This window comes from Pleurodeles waltl, chromosome 9, assembly GCF_031143425.1.
Source record: "Pleurodeles waltl isolate 20211129_DDA chromosome 9, aPleWal1.hap1.20221129, whole genome shotgun sequence".
In the NCBI taxonomy this organism is placed as follows: domain Eukaryota; kingdom Metazoa; phylum Chordata; class Amphibia; order Caudata; family Salamandridae; genus Pleurodeles; species Pleurodeles waltl.
The window spans coordinates 438,285,158-438,305,590 of record NC_090448.1 but is presented as its reverse complement, the minus strand read 5'-3'; the positions used below and the strand labels follow the sequence as shown (position 1 = coordinate 438,305,590).

At 44.9% G+C, this 20,433-nt stretch overlaps 1 protein-coding gene across 1 annotated transcript in view; it reads left to right on the top strand.

Moving 5' to 3' along the window:
• The window catches only part of LOC138259483 (cytochrome P450 2F2-like), an 883,779-nt gene that overhangs the window by 112,603 nt on the left and 750,743 nt on the right, over positions 1-20,433 (top strand). The gene's annotated exons all lie outside the window — the stretch shown is intronic.

The window sequence follows — 20,433 nt, the reverse complement described above, 5'->3', positions numbered from 1 at the left end:
TTCTAAATTTGTCACTGCAGACTAGTGACTAACTTTACCAATTCTCATTGGCACACTGGTACACCTATATAATTCCCTTGTATATGGTACTGAGGTACCCAGGGTATTGGGGTTCCAGGAGATCCCTATGGGCTGTAGAATTTCTTTAGCCACCCATAGAGAGCTCAGACAATTCTTACACAGGCCTGCCACTGCAGCCTGCGTGAAATAACGTCCATGTTATTTCACAGCCATTTTACACTGCACATAAGTAACTTATAATTCACCTATATGTCTAACCTTCAGCTAGTGAAGGTTGGGTGCAAAGTTACTTAGTGTGTGGGCACCCTGGCACTAGCCAAGGTGCCCCCACATCGTTCAGGGCAAATTCCCCAGTCTTTGTGAGTGCGGAAACACCATTACACGTGTGCACTATACATAGGTCACTACCTATGTATAGCGTCACAATGGTAACTCCGAACATGGCCATGTAACATGTCTAAGATCATGGAATTGTCACCCCAATACCATTCTGGTATTGGGGGGACAATTCCATGATCCCCAGGTCTCTAGCACAGAACCCGGGTACTGCCAAACTGCCTTTCTGGGGTTTCAACTGCAGCTGCTGCGAACCCCTCAGACAGGTTTCTGCCCTCCTGGGGTCCAGGCAGCCCTGGCCCAGGAAGGCAGAACAAAGGATTTCCTCTGAGAGAGGGTGTTATACCCTCTCCCTTTGGAAATAGGTGTGAAGGGCTGGGGAGGAGTAGCCTCCCCCAGCCTCTGGAAATGCTTTGATGGGCACAGATGGTGCCCATCTCTGCATAAGCCAGTCTACACCAGTTCAGGGATTCCCCAGCCCTGCTCTGGCACGAAACTGGACAAAGGAAAGGGGAGTGACCACTCCCCTGACCAGTACCTCCCAGGGGAGGTGCCCAGAGCTCTTCCAGTGTGTCCCAGACCTCTGCCATCTTGGAAACAGAGGTGTTGGGGGCACACTGGACTGCTCTGAGTGGCCAGTGCCAGCAGGTGACGTCAGAGACCCCCTCTGATAGGCTCTTACCTTTCTTGGTAGCCAATCCTCCTTTCTTGGTAGCCAAACCTCCTTTTCTGGCTATTTAGGGTATCCACTTTGGGGAATTCTTCAGATAACGAATACAAGAGCTCACCAGAGTTCCTCTCCATCTCCCTCTTCAACTTCTACCAAGGATCGACCGCTGACTGCTCCAGGACACCTGCAAAACCGCAACAAAGTAGCAAGACGACTACCAGCAACATTGTAGCGCATCATCCTGCTGGCTTTCTAGACTGTTTCCTGGGGGTAGCCTGCCTTCACCCTGCACCAGAAGCTCAGAAGAAATCTCCTGTGGGTCGACAGAATCTTCCCCCTGCTAACGCAGGCACCAAAAGACTGCATCACTGGTCCTCTGGGTCCCCTCTCATCCTGCTGAGCGTGGTCCCTGGAACACAGGAACTCTATCCAAGTGACTCCCACAGTCCAGTGACTCTTCAGTCCAAGTTTGGTGGAGGTAAGTCCTTGCCTCCCAACGCTAGACTGCAAACCTGTGTAATGCGTGATTTGCAACTGCTCCGGCTTCTGTGTACTCTTCCAGGATTTCCTTCATTCACAGCCTAGCCTGGGTCCCCAGCACTCTGTCCTGCAGTGCTCAACCCTCTAAGTTGGCCTCTGACATCGTGGGACCGTCTTTTGTAACTCTGCATGGGCCCGGTTCACAAATCTTCCAAGTGCCTGTTCAGGTACTTCTGTGGGTGCTGCCTGCTTCTGTGAGGGCTCTCTGAGTTGCTGAGTGCCCCCTCTGTCTCCTCCTCCAAGGGGGACATCCTGGTCCTTCCTGGTCCACAGCAGCACCCAAAAACCTCTACCGCTACCCTTGCAGCTAGCAAGGCTTGTTTGCGGTATTTCTGCGTGGGAATACTTCTGCAACCTTCAACGCGATGTGGGACATCTTCCATCCAAAGGAGAAGTTCCCAGTCCTCTTCCTTCTTGCAGAATTCCAAGCTTCTTCCATCCGAAGGCAGCTTCCTTGCACCTTCATCTAGGGTTTCCTGGGCTCCTGCCCCCCCCCCCCCGGACAGTGTCGCGACTATTGGACTTGGTCCCCTTGCTTTGCAGGTCCTCAGGTCCAGGAATCAATTTTTAGTGCACTGCTGGTGTTTGTTGTTCTTGCAGAATCCCCCTATCACGACTATTGTGCTCTTTTGGGGTAGTAGGTGTACTTTACTCCTACTTTTCAGGGTCTTGGGGTGGGATATCTTGGACACCCTGACTGTTATCTTACAGTCCCAGTGACCCTCTACAAGCTCCCATAGGTCTGGGGTCAATTCGTGATTCGCATTCCACTTTTGGAGTAAATGGTTTGTGTTGCCCCTAGACCCATGCTTGCCTATTGCAACCTATTGTAATTCTACACTGTTCGCATTACTTTTCTGAATCTTACTTACCTATTTGTCGTTTGTGTACATATAACTTGTGTATATTACTTACCTTCTTACAGAGGGTAATCACTGAGATACTTGTGGCATATTGTCATAAAAATAAAGCACCTTTATTTTTAGTAACTCTGTGTATTGTGTTTTCTTATGATATTGTGCATACGATATAAGTGGTATAGTAGGAGCTTTGCATGTCTCCTAGTTCAGCCTAAGCTGCTTTGCCATAGCTACCTTCTATCAGCCTAAGCTGCTAGAAACACCTCTATTCTACTAATAAGGGATAATTGGACCTGGCACAAGGTGTAAGTACCTTTGGTACCCACTACAAGCCAGGCCAGCCTCCTACAGAGTACCCCAAGGATCCTTGCTCATTCCCACCCTCTTCAACTCTTATATGACACCTCTGGCCAGCATTGCCAAAAGCCACAGACTTAACATCATATCCTATGCCGATGATACACATCTCGTCCTCTCCGAAGACACCACCAGTCCCAAGACCAACTTTGACAACTGCATGACAGACATCGCCAACTGGATGAAGGTCAATATGGACAAGACAGAGGTACTGATTTTTGGAAACAGTAGCTCCCAATGGGACACACCCGGGTGTCCCTCACAACGTGACCTACTCCTACCCTCACTAACCATGCTAAGAACCTAGGCATCATTCTGGACAACAAGATAACCATGAAGACTCAGGTCAACTCCACCTCCTCCTGCTTCTTCATCCTTCTCATGCTTTAAGATATTCAAATAGCTACCCTAAAACTCCAAATGCACTATCATGGCAGTTCCTTCAACCTTTGGATCAGTTGAAGTCCTTGGCAGAAGTGTGGCCAAAGTACTTATTTTTTTATTTGATTCACAAAGAAACCCCATCACTGGTGTTCGTTTCTGTCAGGGAGACCAGATCCTCGGGGCCTGAGTACGCTCCCAACATGTCTACCACTAGACAGCTCCAAAACTCTGATAGAAATATCACAGAGCCTGAGAGAGTCCAAGCGGGGGAAAAGGGGATTAGGATGGGAACAGCTGGGAAGGAGACCTGTAGGAAGCAAAATGTTAAACAACACAATATCAAGATATTATCACATTGATTTTCACTAGACTATGATTCTAAGCATTGTCATACTGTAACCATGGATAACTTAAGTAAGGACTATAACTAGACCTAAAGACTTCTGGGTACCTGGGAAGGAATCAAGAATGGTTAATACAACTTTTCATATGAACTTTTCATGAAATGTCACATATTGTCTAGGAATATAAGAACCTTCTAGAATTATGTTTTCAGAACAAACAGTGCCTCTTTACATGAGGACAAAAGGTAATCTGAACATTCCCTGGAAAACAATAGGAATTATACTAAGGACTTAATATGCACATAGAATGTAACATCTTGAATTTAAAACCTTTGTAGAAAATTCAAAAGCCCTGGATAATTGTGGGAACTTTAGGAAACACAACATGTCAAAGTTTTAACTACCATGAAATGATCGCGCACACTGTAAGCGATCTGAACACCTAGGTTTAAATGCGGGAAATGAATCGCGCACACTGCCGATTCCAACAAGTATATGCAAATGCCATGAAATGATCGCGCACTCTGTAAGCGATCTGAACATCAAGGTTTAAATGTGGGAATGAATTGCCATGTCACCATGCAAATGGCAAGAAATGGTAGCGCACACTGAATAACAAGAGTTTAATGCCAGGATTGAATCGCGCGTCTTGCCGATTCGAATGCCACCATGCAAATGCCAAGGAATGGTAGTGCACACTGAATAACAAGAGTTTAATGCCAGGAATGAATCACGCGTCTTGCTGATTCGAATGTCACCATGCAAATGCCAAGAAATGGTCACACACAATGAGTATCAAGAGTTAAATGCAAGGAATGAATCACGCGTCTTGCCGATTCGAATGCCACCATGCAAATGCCAAGAAATGGTAGTGCACACTGAATAACAAGAGTTTAATGCCAGGAATGAATCACGTGTCTTGCCGATTCGAATGCAACCATGCAAATGCCAGGAAATGGTTGTGCACAATGAGTATCAAGACTTAAATGCAAGGAATGAATTGCGCGTCTTGCCGATTCGAATGCCACCATGCAAATGACAAGAAATAGTATTGCACACTGAATAACAAGAGTTTAATGCCAGGAATGAATTGCGCGCCGTGCCGATTCGAATGCCACCATGCAAATGCCAAGAAATGGTAGCGCACAATGAGTATCAAGACTTAAATGCAAGGAATGAATCGCGCGTCTTGCTGATTCGAATGCCACCATGCAAATACCAAGAAATGGTAGCGCACACTGAATAACAAGAGTTTAATGCCAGGAATGAATCGCGCGTCTTGCTGATTCAAAAGCCAATATGCAAATGTTAAGAAATGGTTGCGCACACTGTTGCCGACCCGAATCTCAAAAGCCAAATGCCAAGAATGAATCGCGTGTCTTGCCGATTCGAATACCAACATGTAAATGCCAGAAAATACGAGCACATTCACACGCACAAGGAAAATCTTTCAACATGAAAGCTAGGCCCAAAAACTCAAATGCCTTTGAAAACGGGGTCAGGGCTCAGCCCGACCTCCGTCTTACTGCCCTTTTCAAGTATCACCAATACAATGAAGGGCAAGGCCTGGAAGGTCAATGTAGACCTCCGGAACAGGAGCTCAGGAAGTTGCTGCAGCTCTGCACCGGCACCTCTGAATAGTGAGCACGTGGAGCTGGGCTAGCTCCCTTATATAGAGTCTGGCCCAGCCCACAACTACACCCAGTCATGCTGCAGAGAAAGCTTCTGGAAGGCCCTAGAAAGGGACAACACCCTAACACACTCAGTAAGCCGGCAGCAATACCTTGCAAAAGAACAGATATTGCAAACATCATTAATAGTGTTTTTCAAGGTTAAAGTCTGCAATGCAAAAGGTTAACATACTGCACATAAACACAATGCATGAATTATGCTCTTGCATAAAGGCTGGGTTTTTGCATTTTAGTCGCCCGTAGAGCGCGCTCTGCCCTGATGTTGACAGTTTCAGGACCTTAAAAAAGAAATAAACCTATGTGCATGCAGTGTTGTCTATGAGTATGGGCACCAATGTTGATAGCCCTGTGGCTAACCCACCTCTGCCAATGAAAGTGTGCCAATATAGTTGCAGGAGGCTCCAAATGCTGAGTGACCATTGGTAAAGAATAAGCCATCCCATGCCGATAAAGGAGGACAATTTTACTTCTCCAAATTCACGCCTTACTCTAAATATGCGTCTGTCCCTTGCGTTGCTACTCATCATATGAAGGGGTTTCACCGCTCTTAAGAGAGTTACAACCTGCGGCGATCATGTTATCTGACTGACAGTGATCTAGTTCTTTGTGACTACACAGCAGAAATGGAATGGCAAAACGAGTGTGCACAGAGTTTTATATTAAAATTCTTTCCTTAGCCCACATTACCGTTTGCCCAGATGATACCAAGATCATTTGTGTGCGTGAAGAGGTTGGACTATTGGTGCATCATGTATTCTGAATGGCCCTGACATTTTATACTATGATGTGTGAGGGAGTAAACAATATTATCATGGTGCATGACCAGCTTCCCCCATTTGGTGGGCCTTGGCTAATTGTGCCTGGTCTGCAACTGGTCCATTGTGATGCAGTATATACATGATGTGGGATGAATCTGTTTTGCACTCTCCTGGCTCAGTGGTTTCTTCAGCTTCCACTGCAGCAATCACCTCAAGGCTTTTCATACCTAAGCTGCACCTTATCATCTTCTCTCAAGGTGAACTTTGGAGTTCTGGGGTGGAGGACACCATCAAAGTTCAGGCCCTTGCAGTTATGATGCTCTACCATATCACTTTGTGGGTGTAAGCGGACACTGTGTTAACTGTGATTACCTTTCCAAATATTGCATGCACCTCTCCTATGCATTTAAGCATTACCTAACCCAGAAGTAGGGGTTCCTCTTTCACTACCTTTCTTTGCCAGCAGTTTTCAGGACATTTCATCTTCCTGACCCTGATCGGAGACCTAGGCAGTCATTATGACCCTGGCAGTCTGAAGACTGCCAGGGCCACAGTGGCGATTTCACTTCCAACAGGCCGCCACATTATGAGTGTGGCAGGTTGGCCTCTGCCAACACACCACATCCCTACTCATACCGCCAGGACAGTGTGACCCGCCAAGTCGGAGATGAGCATCTCTGACCGAGCGGGCCACAGAAGACCGCCGGCAGTATTAGGAGCCAGCTTTCCACCAGGGTTTCCCCGGTGTTAGCACTGCCACAAAAACTCTGGCAGAAAGGCTACCGGTGACAGGGAATTTCTTACCTGTCACCGGCAGATGACTCCACCGACCCCCTTCCCCAGCAAGCATAGTACCCCACCACCCCTTCCTCCCCACCCCCTCCAGGTACATCGCCCCCTCCCTGCATACATGCACACGCACACAGACACCCACACGCACCCCACATACACTCATTCACCAACACTGACATACATGCATTCACTCACATGCATCCATACAGGCATTCACTTCAACACTCATACTCGCATTCACCACAACACACATACTCGCATTCACCACAGCATACATACTTGTATTCACCACAACACTCATACTCGCATTCACTTCAACATTCATACACGCATACACACACGCATACATACATACATTCATACACACATACACACACGCATACAAACTCACATGCACACACGCTGACAACACCCACTCACACACGCAAACACAACACCCCCCTTCCTCCCACCCCCCTCCCTGTCAGACGCCTGACTTACCTTATACGGCACAGAGGTTGTCCGGCAGGGAAGGGGCGCCTTCACCGCCGGCAGCGCTCGCCATCAGGACACTGCCAGGCCATATTACAGGTTGTAATACAGCTAGCAGCGTCCTTTTGGTTTGGCGGGGCCAGTGGTGGAACCGCCCCTGCGCTTTTGCCCCGCCAGCATGAATAATGCAGGATTTCCACCCAAAAGGTGCCAGAAATCCAACAGTACTCCTAATATGGTAGGCGGAAGACCACGAGCACTGGTGATCTTCTGGCGCCTGTGGCTTTGGCGGTCCTGCTAAAAGACCGCCAAAGTCATAATGAGGGCCATAGTGTTTTTTGTTGCAGTTCAGGAAAAAGACAGCAGCAAGACAACAAAGAAAAGTGATGTCTGTGTGCTGCCTCTGCTAAGTTACATGATCCACAAAACGGTCAGCTCTGTAATGCAGTGAAAACATTCTCTTACGAACAGGCTGTGGGGATTGCCTGGGAGTGACAATGTTCTTTTCTTTAGTCCGGTGAAGTTTCAATGCACCTGGGCCAATTCATGATTATAGGTATGGTTCAAAGTATGACTTCTGCATTTTGTACATGCTGATTATGACAGTGGACTGTATTTTCACACTTGCTCATTGTGCACAGATTTGAAATTCTGAAGCATGTAAACATACCAAGGGGTATATTTACTAAGTTTTAGCGCTATGGTTTTCTACACAAAAGTGACCCAAATCAATGCTAAATATTTTTTTACCAATTTACTTTCCAGCGCTAACTAAACTTGTTTAGTGCTGGAAAATCACTCAAAAGTAGCTCAGTGCAGCGCATAGCGTTCCTATGAAACAACTTGAGGCTCCTGATGCTAAACCCTATTTATTTAAAAACGTAGACATGATTTAGCGACAGAAAATAACGTCCACTTCAACCAGTTGCAAACACAGAGAAATGCTTTAATTTCTCCTTTCTTTTCTGACTTTGAATGAGTGCTGCACTCAGTGGTGTAACAAAGGACCGTGATGTGGGGTGGCCCGAGGTCCAAGGAGCCCCCTCAGCACAGCACCCTGGCCTGACAGCTGCTGAGTGAGTACAGATGGCTGCGCTGTACAGCACATATGAAAGGCGGGAAAAGTTTCTAGGTTATTCTAAGCATAGTATTTTGTACTGGAAGGATATCCTTTCAGTACAAAACCTATGCTAGTCTCATGTAGACACCCTTGCACTATGGTGCAAAGGCGTGTCTGTAGTGCACAGCAGCACATTTCTGTGTTGGCGCTAGGGAGAGGGGAGGAGGGTGCCATATTTCTGTGATTTTGACGCTGTAAGGCTCTCTCCTCACAGAGCGCAGATTTTTTGGCTGCTGTGCTTTGCTGTGCTGTGCTGTGCTGCCCTGCCTGGAAATCTGGTACATCTGGGCCCAGTGCAGTAATTTCACACCTGACAATAGTAATTCTGCAGGTTGCAAATCAAGCTTGTGGGGGCATATGCAAAAATACCACACAGATTTCCACTAATCTAGTAATATGGGCCTACTTAAAATAGGTCTACTTTCATACTTGTTATTTCTGTAACTTACTACCCATTTTAATGCTGTTTTTGAATTACATCCTCAGTATTGTAGTTTTTTATTTTTTTATGTTTTGCATTTTTGAACCTGCAAAAATAAAGTTTTAAAAACAAATTAAAAACTAAGGAACATATTTATACCCCATTTGAGCCGAATTGGTGTCATTTTGTTTTTTATGCAAATTCGGCGCAAAGCTAACGCCATATTTAAATTTTGACCTTAGACATGTCTAATGTCAAAATATTGGAGTTTACACAATTTTTTAGATGTGTGAACCTACCTTGTGTCAATGAGATGCAAGGTAGGCGTTCCCACCTAAAAAATGGAGCTAACCCTATAGCCGCATATTTATCCCTCCATGATAAAATTACGCACGGGTGGGAGGAGGGGCTAAATAATGGTGCAAAGCTTGCTTTGCACCATTATTTAATGCCTCGGTCAGACCAGGCATTAAGGGACCTGTGGACACATTTCCATGGTTAAACACCATGGAGTGGGTCCACAGGTGCCCTCCTCAATCCCCAGGAACACCCCCCCACACACACCAGAGGGATGCTAGCGGATGGGGGACCCCCTCCCAGGTAAGTAGGGTAAGTATAGCTAAGTATTTTATATTTCTTTTAATTGAAGTGCCATTGGGGGCCCAACTTGGGGCCCTCTGCATGGCACAGAGTGCAATGGCCATGCCCAGGGGACACTGGTCCCCTGTGCTGGCCATTGGGGGTGTGGGAATGGCTCCTGTCTTTGCTAAGACAGTAGTCATGTGGTATGGATGGTTTTGCTTTAAAAAATGAAGCTAGGCTGGTTAGAGTCATCTTTTTTTACTCTAACCATCCTAACGTCATTTTTTGGTGCAAAACCCCCCTTCTCCCATACCGCCAGCCCCACCCGGCTAAAGTCATTTTTTTTTTACGCTAGCACACCCTTTGCACCGGATTGCGCCATTCCATAAATATGGCGCCCTGTTGGTGCTCAGGAATGGCGCAAGCCGGTGCTAAATGTTTTGGTGCAAAACTGAGTTAGTGCAATTTTGCACCAAAAAGTATAAATATGCCCCTTTGTATTGTAGTTCATTCTTGCATTTGGGTCTTTCAGCTACTATCGCTTGTATTAACTTCGTAATGTGTTCAGTATATTGTCCTTTTGATTCAGAGCAGCAGTTTCTTTACTGGTAACTCTATCTTCTTGTTTTCCCAGACACGAGCAAAGAAATGTTCTCTGCCTTGTATTTTACAGCCACTTCTTGCTGTTGCTCTTCTGTGAATTTGTTTCTCTTTCTTGTGTGGCTGTATTACCTTTTCTGGTACTCAGTGCTTGCCGTGATTTTTTGTAAAAAGCATATTAATTTGAAAGCCATAATAAAAGTTCGAGATATTTTGTTCTGTTGTCCTATACAACCATCATCCAAATAAATGTATTTTATACACATGCAACAAAATAGTAAAGAGACTGAAAGACAGGATAAACAATCTTTACTACCTTAGGTTGTCCTGATGCCCAGTACCACAACCCTCCAAGTCTCATCTTTATTTAATAGTCACTTCTTGAAAATAAAACCAATGACCTAATATGAGGGCAATCCAGTTTGAAAATACTCAGATTACATTTTGTAGGGTAACCCTATTTCATGCCTCCTCTGCTTTAATACTAGAATAGAAGGATTAAAGTGCATAATGAAGAGAAATAAAAATAGCTATTGTTTTGTGGTTTCAAATTACGGGATGTCTACAAGATTACCATGTCAGATGCCAACATAAACTTTCCACAAATGGCTTCCCTTCCTGGGTCTCTCTAGCCTAGACCATTGTGACATCAAAGCGGAAGGAAATTCTGCTCTGGAAGTATGGCGACAATCCTTCACAATGTCTTTTAAACTCACCTGCAGTACCTGAAGATTATCCTCTTTCTTTCCAGTCGTTAGAGCAGTGACAATAAAACCAGGCCCAACCGGCTAAAACTGTGTAAGGGCTTTCGAGAGGGTGTCATTTAAAACACAACTTCCCTATAAAATCTCACTAACCAGTTTTAGAAGAGACATTAAAACAAGTTGTCGGTTCTCAATACCAGAATCACAGTTAAACAAATGTACAATCTGGCATGACCTTAAAGGTCAACAATGAGGGCCGTACTGGCTTATGGGTCATTCTGGCAGTGCCAAAAGGGCTGGTCTGACAGATTAGTGTATCAATCAGTTTTTCGCTGTTTGTGGGCCCGTTTTACAGTCTGGTGGATTGTGTTTTTTCTTTTGATTTCCTGATATTACCAGAAGCATTGTCTGCAGAAAACACATATGTATACAGTCTCTCAAACCTTGCAAAACACCTGTAGAACGTGCCTTTACAAGTTCAGAACTGCACAGATTTTCAAAAGTGGACCACATTTTTAGCTATATGATTCGCTAATGGCTGCCATTTTTATTTTGAAGCCTGGACCTATTTTCAGTCCGATCCCGTCTAACATCAGGTAATCTTCCTTCTGGTGTAATACGGTTTAGCGTTAATGCATTTACTGTTATTCTTGCAGTACATACTCTGTCCCATGACACTAGATCTGAATATGGTTATTTATTATCTCTAGATATCGAAGGAATGATTTGCAGGCCACATTTTTAAACTGATGTGTACTTATTACCTCTCTACTTTTCGTCGCCGACACAGTACCTTATTATAACACACAAAAGCATGAAAGAGACATGCGAGGAGGTATCACCTACATACGCAAAACCCAAGAAAGACAAGAATAAATATGGTGCAACATGGAGGTGGGCTTTGGAATCCGACTGAGGAGCCACACACACATTGCCCCACTTCCTCAGGAAAAAAAAAAAGAGGCGAAGGAACACTGGCATGTGAAAATCAAAATAATAGGGGTGAAAGAGAGACGGAACCGGCATGTTAATAACAATACAACAATATCCTATAATTGTTATACAGAAATTCACCGGTGAATTTCGTGGGTCGGTCATTATTTGCAAAAGGTAAATTCTTATAACCGTGAATCACTTTTGCTATTGGGAGCCACAGTTCACACGTTGACAACCCTTGCAACGTAAAAAGAAAAAAGGGGCAGCAAACGGGTATTTCACACTCCTTGTGGCTTGCACATTAATGCACCATGCCTGGCGACTTCCCTGCAGTCACAAAGCTTTGAATCGTTATGAGCTGCAGACTTCAGCGGTAAACATTTGCAAAATGTAATCAGTGAATTTCTAACAGCTTAAGCTCAGCCTGTGGAGGCTTCAAGCAAGGAGAGGTACTCACAGTAGTCCTGTGTAAAACTATTTTGTGTACCACGCGTTCCCATTCCCTGTATGTCCTCCTCAGGTGGGTTGGGTCTCTTGAATGAATAAATGGGTGAAAGGATACATGGGTGGGTATTGGGTAAATGGATGTCGGTGAAAGGTTAGTTGAGAGCCATGTTTGGAATTTGGATGGTTTTAAATGGCGAAGGACTGGATGGGAGAATAGAAAGCTTAAATGTTGTGTATCGAAACCAAGGGTGAAGAATAAGAATACTAAAAGAACAAATTTTCAATGATGAATAGATAAAAGCTTGGAATTAAGAAATAAGGGAGTTCTTCTGGATGGGAGTGTTCTTCTCACCTACTTTACTAGCTTGGAATGTTTTTTATCAAAGGTTTGATTCATAGGATTGAATGGCATTTCTGAATATTCTCTTGACTCATAGTATTTTTCAAGCGAGGCAGGTAATATGTATCCCAGCATTCATTACCGTCACCTCCCCTCTCGCTATAGCTTTTCATCAGTGCCACCCAAGATGACCTAACAGCTGCATGGTTCAATTCGGCAGAATTGGCACTGCAATGTTGGCTGTGCAATATGTGTCTGTCTGCTTAAGTTACGTTAATGTGTTAAACACTTTTCAATGTATGCCAATGCAAAAACAAGATGTGTTTCCTTTCCCTTCCAGTTGCTACTGAGTCAGACCCATCCTAGTACTTCACTCCTTTATTCTTTCTTAAGTTCTGTCCCAGCCTTCTGAATAATTAAAAAAAATCCATAATTTGCTTGCGCCACATTTTTCTATCCAAGTGATATGAATATAATTCATTATGGCTTCCATAACAGATTTACTTCTGTTCAAATTTTCCCTTTCAACATTTGCCAACCACAGTGAGTCACACTACAAGCCAAACCTTAGGCACATGATGATCATGAGGAATTGATCAGTAAAGTGTGTACTCTACCTACCCATCCTTATCCCCTCTACCTTACCCAGCAGTTGAGTAAGTTAAGAAGATTCCTTTCCTTACTGCAAAGCTAATGTAGTTTTTTAGAAAAAAGTAATTAATACAAAGTGTGGTGGAGGAGGGTGATGAGGATAGTGAGTAAAGTGGTACTAAGTAAGTGCGTTGATTTTCCTGAATGGGATAGTCTGTGACGAATGCACAGAAGAAAATATATATATTTGATTTTGGTGGAGAGGGCTTGTTGTGGGTGGAGAGGGTGGGAATGGGTTTTTGGGCTCAGGACTTTTCCACTTTGTTTTCTGGGCAATTCGACTGTTTTTTTTTTACATTGGTTGGGGTAAGGGAGATTTGTTTGGGGATAGGGGTGGGTCAGTTGTGGGCAGAAGTGGTGGCTTTCCATTCTTTTTGTGAGGGACGGGGAGAATAAATATTTATTTACAGTTGTTTATACCTAAAATCTTTTTTGGGATGTTTTACTTAGCACTGCTATCTTTATGCAGCATGTTTTTCAAATCTGCTGATAGTGTATAACAATTAATTATATGGTTAGGTACCCTTGTCTTAATACTCTCCTAGTCTCTGCAGTGCATTCTGTAAAATTTGACCCATAAGGAGTGGGGCGGAGATCTTTGCCATTGCCAATTATATTGCTTAAATTAAAAGTACTCAAAATCAAAAAGAAGGAGAAGGATGAAATGCTGGGCCTGCCTTCCTAAATAACTATGTAACTTCACATCAAAACCTAGCAGGAGTCAAGTCTTCATTGGAAAAACAATGAAAAAAGAAGAGTTTCCTTTGAAAACCCTCACCCACCAGGGTTACCCCTTGGTGGCATGCTTCATCATTGCGTTCCTGTATGTTTTTGATTGTTTTGTGGTATATTTTATTCATGTCCGTGTAATGGAGTCTATCAAAGTTGTGTTTGAATGGAAGTATTTGATGAAGCGCTAAAATGTTGTAGACTTGTACCTATTTACTTAGTGATGTTGTCTGGTGTCAGTTGTTGAATTGCTGGACTGCACTAGAGTTGATTGTTGTACTTTGTCAAATAATTGTTCTTCTGTATGCATCTCCTGAAAGCTGTCATCATTGTGTTCGGAAGACCTCCTAACTTTTTCTAGTGGAGTTTCCAGAGTGTGTGGTACGAGATGCATATTAAGTGCTTTCTTCAACCTGGCACTTGGTCATGTTGGCTTGGCCAGCTAGTGTGACTGGGTGGAGGGTGTGTTGGAGTGCTGAGCTGCTCTTTTGTCAATCATAATTTCCCTCAATCATAAATTATAGAGCGCAACTACTAACTCGTAAGGGTCTCAAGGCACTGAGGGGGGTTGATCCTCTGTGCTTCAGTCAAACAGCCAGGTCCTAAAGCCCTTCCTGAATTGAGGCAACAATGGTGACTCCCTGAAATAAAGAGGCAAGGTGTTCCAGCTCTTTGACACAAGGTAGGCAAAGGACCTTCCTCCGGCCGAGGTCTTCAATATGTGGTTTACAGTGGCTGGTGCCTGTTGAGCGGAGAGGTCTGGCGGGGTAGTAGAAGGTGGTGTGGTGGCTGAGGTAGGTGGGTCATAGGTCATGGAACGCCTTGAACCAGCGAATGAGGAGGCTGAAGTTGATTTTTTTCTTGGCAGAAAGCCAATGGAGGTGCCTGGTGATGTGTTCGCAGCGGGGACATTCAGGATGAGCCTGGAGGAGGTGTTTTGGATATGCTGTAGTTTCTTCAGGTTCTTCTAGGTGGTGACAGTGTAGAGGGCATTGCCATAGTCGAGTCTGCTGGTGACCAAGATGTGGGTTACTGTTTTGCAGCAGTGATTGACATCCATTTGAAGATCTTCCAGAGAAGTCGGAGTGTGTGAAAACAGGAGAATGCAACTGACTTGACTTGGCGTGTCATGGTGAGAGATGAATCCAGGATGAGGACGAGGTTGCATGTGTGGTTTGTTGGGGTGGGGGGTGTCGAGGGAAGCAGGCCACCATGAGCCATCCCAGGCTGATGTGGAGGGTCCCAGGATAAGGATCTCGGTTTTGTCAGAGTTGGACTTGAGGCAGCTGTCCTTTATCCAGGCGGCAACGGCTTCCACCCCTTTGTGGAAATTCTTCTTGGCAGTTGTGGTTTTTTTTAGTCAGTGACATGATCAGCTGGGTGTCGTCGGCATAGGAGATGATGTTCAGTCCATGGTTCCTGATGATGGATGCAAGAGGCCTATGTAAATGTTGAAGAGTGTGGGTTTCAGGGAGGAGCCCTATGGAACTCCGCAGCTGATCTCCGTAGGTTCTGATAGGTAAGGTGGGAGTCTTAATCTCTGTATTCTGTCGGTCAGGATGGAGAATATCCATGGTAGGGCCTCTCCGCAGATGCCAGCTGTGTGGAGTCTGGAGCAGAGGGTGTGATGCGAGACATGTTGAAGGCGGATGGTTGTAGGAGAATGTGCGTGAAAGGTGTTTTCTTTGTGGGGATTTGTGTTTTGCCTGTGGAAGACGGAGGGGGTGTTAGAGTGTGGTGTGCTGTAAAGTTTAGTAAAGTGAGGGAGATGTCAGAGGAAATTGTGTATGAGTAAGATTATAATGGCAGCTTTTGTGCTGGCGTGTCGTCACAGAAATTTTGAGTTGAGGTGATGTGCTAGAAATGAGGTCTCTAGTTGGCAGTGGTTTGCAAACTGCCCATGTAGGGACCCTCATTCTAGTCAGAGTAAGGGAGTCACACAACTAAGATAACCCCTGCTCACTCCCTTGGTAGCTTGGCACAAGCAGTCAGGCTTATCTCAGAGGCAATGTGTAAAATATTTGGACACACACAGAGTAACACAGTGAAATCAGCACAAGAGTACTTCACAACAGTTTAGAAAAAAAGCCAATATTTATCTGAGTAAAACAAGACCAAAAAGACAAAAATCCAACATAAACAAGTACAAATGTGAATTTTCAAAGATTAAATCTTAGTATAGTGCTTAGAAACAGTCTGACGCCACTCATGAGGATGGAAACAAAGACGTTGCACAGAGTCGGGGGAGTGAGGCATTGGAGTCGGTGCGGCATTGGTTCCTTACTGCCACCAGGGAAGTGAGGCATGTGTTCCTTACTGCTAGGCAGAGGAAATAAGGCGTTGATTTCTTATGGTTGCAGGGGAGGTGATGCGGCCTGAGTGGCGAGGCATCAGTTCCGTACGACAAGACAGGGTCGATGAATCCAGAAGGTCAAGATGCAAAGTGTTGACTCTGTGTTGTTGCAGTCACACCATGGGGCCACAGGTGCTGCAGCGGAGTTGGGTGTGATGAACGTCGGTGACAGGGCACTCAGGATCATGCTGTGGAGGGACTTCGGAGGCTCTGCGGCGGCGTTGGACCTGTGTTGCAGGTTGCGGTTGTTGCACTCAGCAGGGACCACTGCTTTGATGCAGGCAGCGGTGTAGAGTCAGAGCGTGCCACCAGTTCCAAAGTACAAGCCTTTGGAGAACCTTTGGAAGCAGGATGTAGAAAGCAAAGTCCAGTCCATTCACTTCCAGGACAGGAGCAGCAGGCCATTACAGCAAAGCAACAGGCAGAGTGGCAGTACCTCCTACAGCATCCATCTCTTCTTCCTGGTAGAATGTTCTCTGTCCAGAACGATTCTAATTACGTGGTGTCAGAGGTACAATACTTGTACCCATTTCTGTCTTTGAAGTAGGAAAACTTCAAAGAGAAGTCTTTGTACTGCACAAGACCCTGCTTTTCCCAGCTCTGGACCCAGACACACTTCAGGGGGTTGGAGACTGCTTTGTGTGAGGACAGACACCAACCTATTCAGTTCCTCCCACAAGTCTTGCTCAGGAAGACCTATCAGCCTGGTGATGGGCCATCAGGATATGCAGAGCACACCTCAGCTCCCTTTGTGTGACTGTCTAGAGTGAATGCACAAACAGCCCAACTGTCATCCTGACCCAGACGTATATTCAGCAGATTGGCAGAGGAACAGAATGGTTAAGCAAGAAAATGCCCACTTTATAAAGTGGCATTTTCAATCTTACAATTCAAAAACCAACTTCACCAAAATATTTATTTTTAAACTGTGAGTTCAGAGACCCCCAAACTCCATATTTCCATCCACTCTGAATGGGAAATTACACTTAAAAGATATTTAATGGTAATCCCCATGATTCCCTATGGGAGAGTTAGGTCTTGCAATAGTGAAAACCAAACTTAGCAGTATTTCACTATTAGGATATGTAAGACACACCAATACATGTCCTAACTTTTAAATACACTGCACACTGCCCATGGGGCTGCCTTGGCCCTACTTTAGGACTCACCTACATATAGTAAAATGGAAGGTTTGAGCCTGGCAAGTAGGTGCACTTGCCAGGTCGAAATGGCAGTTTAAAACTGCCAACGCATACACTGCAATGGCAGGTCTGAGCCATGTTTACTGGGCTACTCATGTGGATGGCACAATCAGTTTTGCAGGCCCACTAGTTGCATTTGATTTACAGGCCCTGGGCACATGTGGTGCACTATTCTATGGACTTACTAGTAAATCAAATATGCCAATCATAGATAAACCAATCGCCAGTATAATTTAGACAGAGAGCATATGCACTGGTTAGCAGTGTTAAAGTACCCAGAGTCCTAAGACCAACGAAAACAGGTCAGAAAAAATGGAGAAAGAAGGCAAAAAGTTTGGAGAGAACCCTGCAAAAACTGCCAGGTCCATCATAATGTATGGTTAAAATTTCCGTTTTTGTTTACCCGTTGAATGTGTAGACTTGGGCATGGCAGAGAGATGCTTTTTTGAAGGAGGTCTGTGTGTTTTGGCTTTGGCTGTTGAATGACTGGGCGCCCATGACTGCATGTCCTGCATGATTAAAAGTTGTATGATGTCATTGGGAGTATGTGTGCAGACATGTGGTGGTAGGTGTTTGTGTCTTAGGAGATCACAAGTCTAGCATGTTTTTGACCATTGTGTAATGGTAGTTACAACCTAGTTGTTATCTTGTTCTGTGTAGGACATGAAGTGACCCATCACAGAATTTCTGTGAATGCTATTTGTTGTCTTTGTGTGTTTAGCAAGCTGTTGTAGGGTGAATGTGTAAGCCAGACATCTTGAAGATTGAGTGACTGTGAATGATTGTCCCTGTACTTTATGGGCAAAGAAATGACTTTTCTTCATTTTGTTGTTTGTAGCAAAGAGAGGTGTGTAATATCCTGAGTTTTCCCATTTCCTGTATGTCTAAGCTGGTGTCTGGAATGCGGAGAATGGAGTGCTCAGAGTAAATGAGATAATCAAATGTTTGTGCGTGGTCTGTAGTGGAAAATAGGAGATAGGAAAGGTTGGAGGGAGAATGGAGCCCTCACATGATCTACCTGCTCTTGATGTTGACTAAGGGCCTAACATGAAAAATAAAACTTAACTTAGTTCTACAGGCTCTTGTATGAAGACCCTGCCCTCAAGCAACAACAGGCTGCTTCCTCTCCCAGATATCCCACTCAAAATATATCCCTTTTTGTACGAGTGTAAGCCCTGTTGCTTTAACTGACATAGATTACAATGCAGGGAAAACGAGAATACAAATGAGATTAAAGTCTGGAGTCCCATGCAGGCCATCTTGCCAGCATTGTCTTTGGTGCACAACAAGGTGAGAGAATTCTTCGCTATGCATAGGATGAGACTGAATGAATGCTCCTGCTTAATCATTACCAACTACATCTCAGGTGAGGTATGTGCACAGTGCATCATTCATCACCAATCATGGTGATTGATGGCAGGTAATATACCTATATGTTGTAGAAAAATATATGATGTAGAAAAAAGAATCTGTCCATCTAGACATGTACTCAGTGATGAGATTTCAACTGGGAAATGCAGAAAGTAGCCACAAAATAACTTGACAAATGTACAAACCCTACAAAAAATAATTAACATACCTCTTCTTGAAAAATTATTAAATTGACTTGGTGTTGTAAGAATCACTGTTGGTGTTTTTCACCAAATGAATAGAGCAAAAATGTTCTATTGATACCATGGACCTGCTCCCAGTATGCAGCCCAACCTCTCTTTAAGAAGGGAATGCAGGAAAATACCATCTTTCTTGGCATGTCACCCCAAATTCTGCCTGTTTGTCAGTATGTTTTGCCTGTCTCACTGGGATCCTGCTAGCCAGGACCCCAGTGCTCATAGTTTGTGGCCTATGTGTGTTGTCAGTATGCTTAACTGTGTCACAGAAGTTCTGCTAACCAGAACTCCAGTACTTATGCTCTCTCTACTTACCAAATTAGTCACTATAGTTTAGTGACTCCATATACAAATTCTGAATGGCACACTGGCCCCCCCTTATAAGTCCCTAGTATATGGTAACTAGTTACCCAGGGCATTGGGGTTCCAGGAGATCCTTATGGACAGCAACATTTCTTTTGCCACCCATAAGGAGCTCTAACAAACCTTTCATCAATACGGCCACTGCAGCCTAAGTGAAATAGTGCACACACTATTCCACAGCCATTTTACACTGCACTAAATAACTTATAAGTCGCCTATATGTCTAACCTTCATTCACTGAAGGCTGGGTGCAAAGTTACTAAGTGTGAGGGCACCCTAGCACTAGCAAAGGTGCCCCACGCTGTCCAGGGCCAAATCCCCGGACTTCGTGAGTGCGGGGACACCATTATAAGCGTGCACTACATATATGTCAATACATATATGCAGCTTCACAATGGTAACTCTAAATATGGCCATGTGAGGTGTCTGAGATCATGGAATTTACCCACAAACCAAATTTAGTATTGGGGGGCCAATCCCATGCACCCTGGAGGTTCCACCATGGACCCCAAGTACTGCCAAACCAGCTCTCTGAGGTTTCCACTGCAGCCCCATCTGCTGCCACCTCGCAGACATGTTTTTGCCCTCCAGGGGACTGAGCTGCTCAATCTCAGGAAGGCAGAACAATGTATTTCCTTTGGGAAGAGGGTGTTACACCCTCTCCCTTTGGAAATAGGTGTTACAGGCATGGGAGGGGTAGCCTTCCAGAGCCTCTGTAAATGCTTTGAAGGGCACAAACGGTGCCCTCCTTGCATAAACCAGTCTACACTGGTTCAGGGACCCCCAGTCCCTGCTCTGGCGGAAAACTGGACAAAGGAAAGGGAAGTGACCACACCCCTGTCCATCACCACCCAAGGGGTGGTGCCCAGAGCTCCTCCAGTGTGCCCCTGTTGTTAGCCATCTTGGATTCCAAGGTTTGGGGACACTCTGGAGACCTCTGAGTGGCCAGTGTCAGCAGGTGACGTCAGAGACCCCTCGTGATACGTGCATACCAGGGTAGGTAGACAATCCCCCTCTCAGGGCTATTTATCGTGTCTCCTTAGGGTGTTTCCTCAGATTCAGTTTGCGAGATTCATCCAGGACTCCTCTGCATCCTCTGCTTCAGCTTCTGACCGTCGGATCAACCGCAGACTCCAGGAACTGCTGTAACCGCA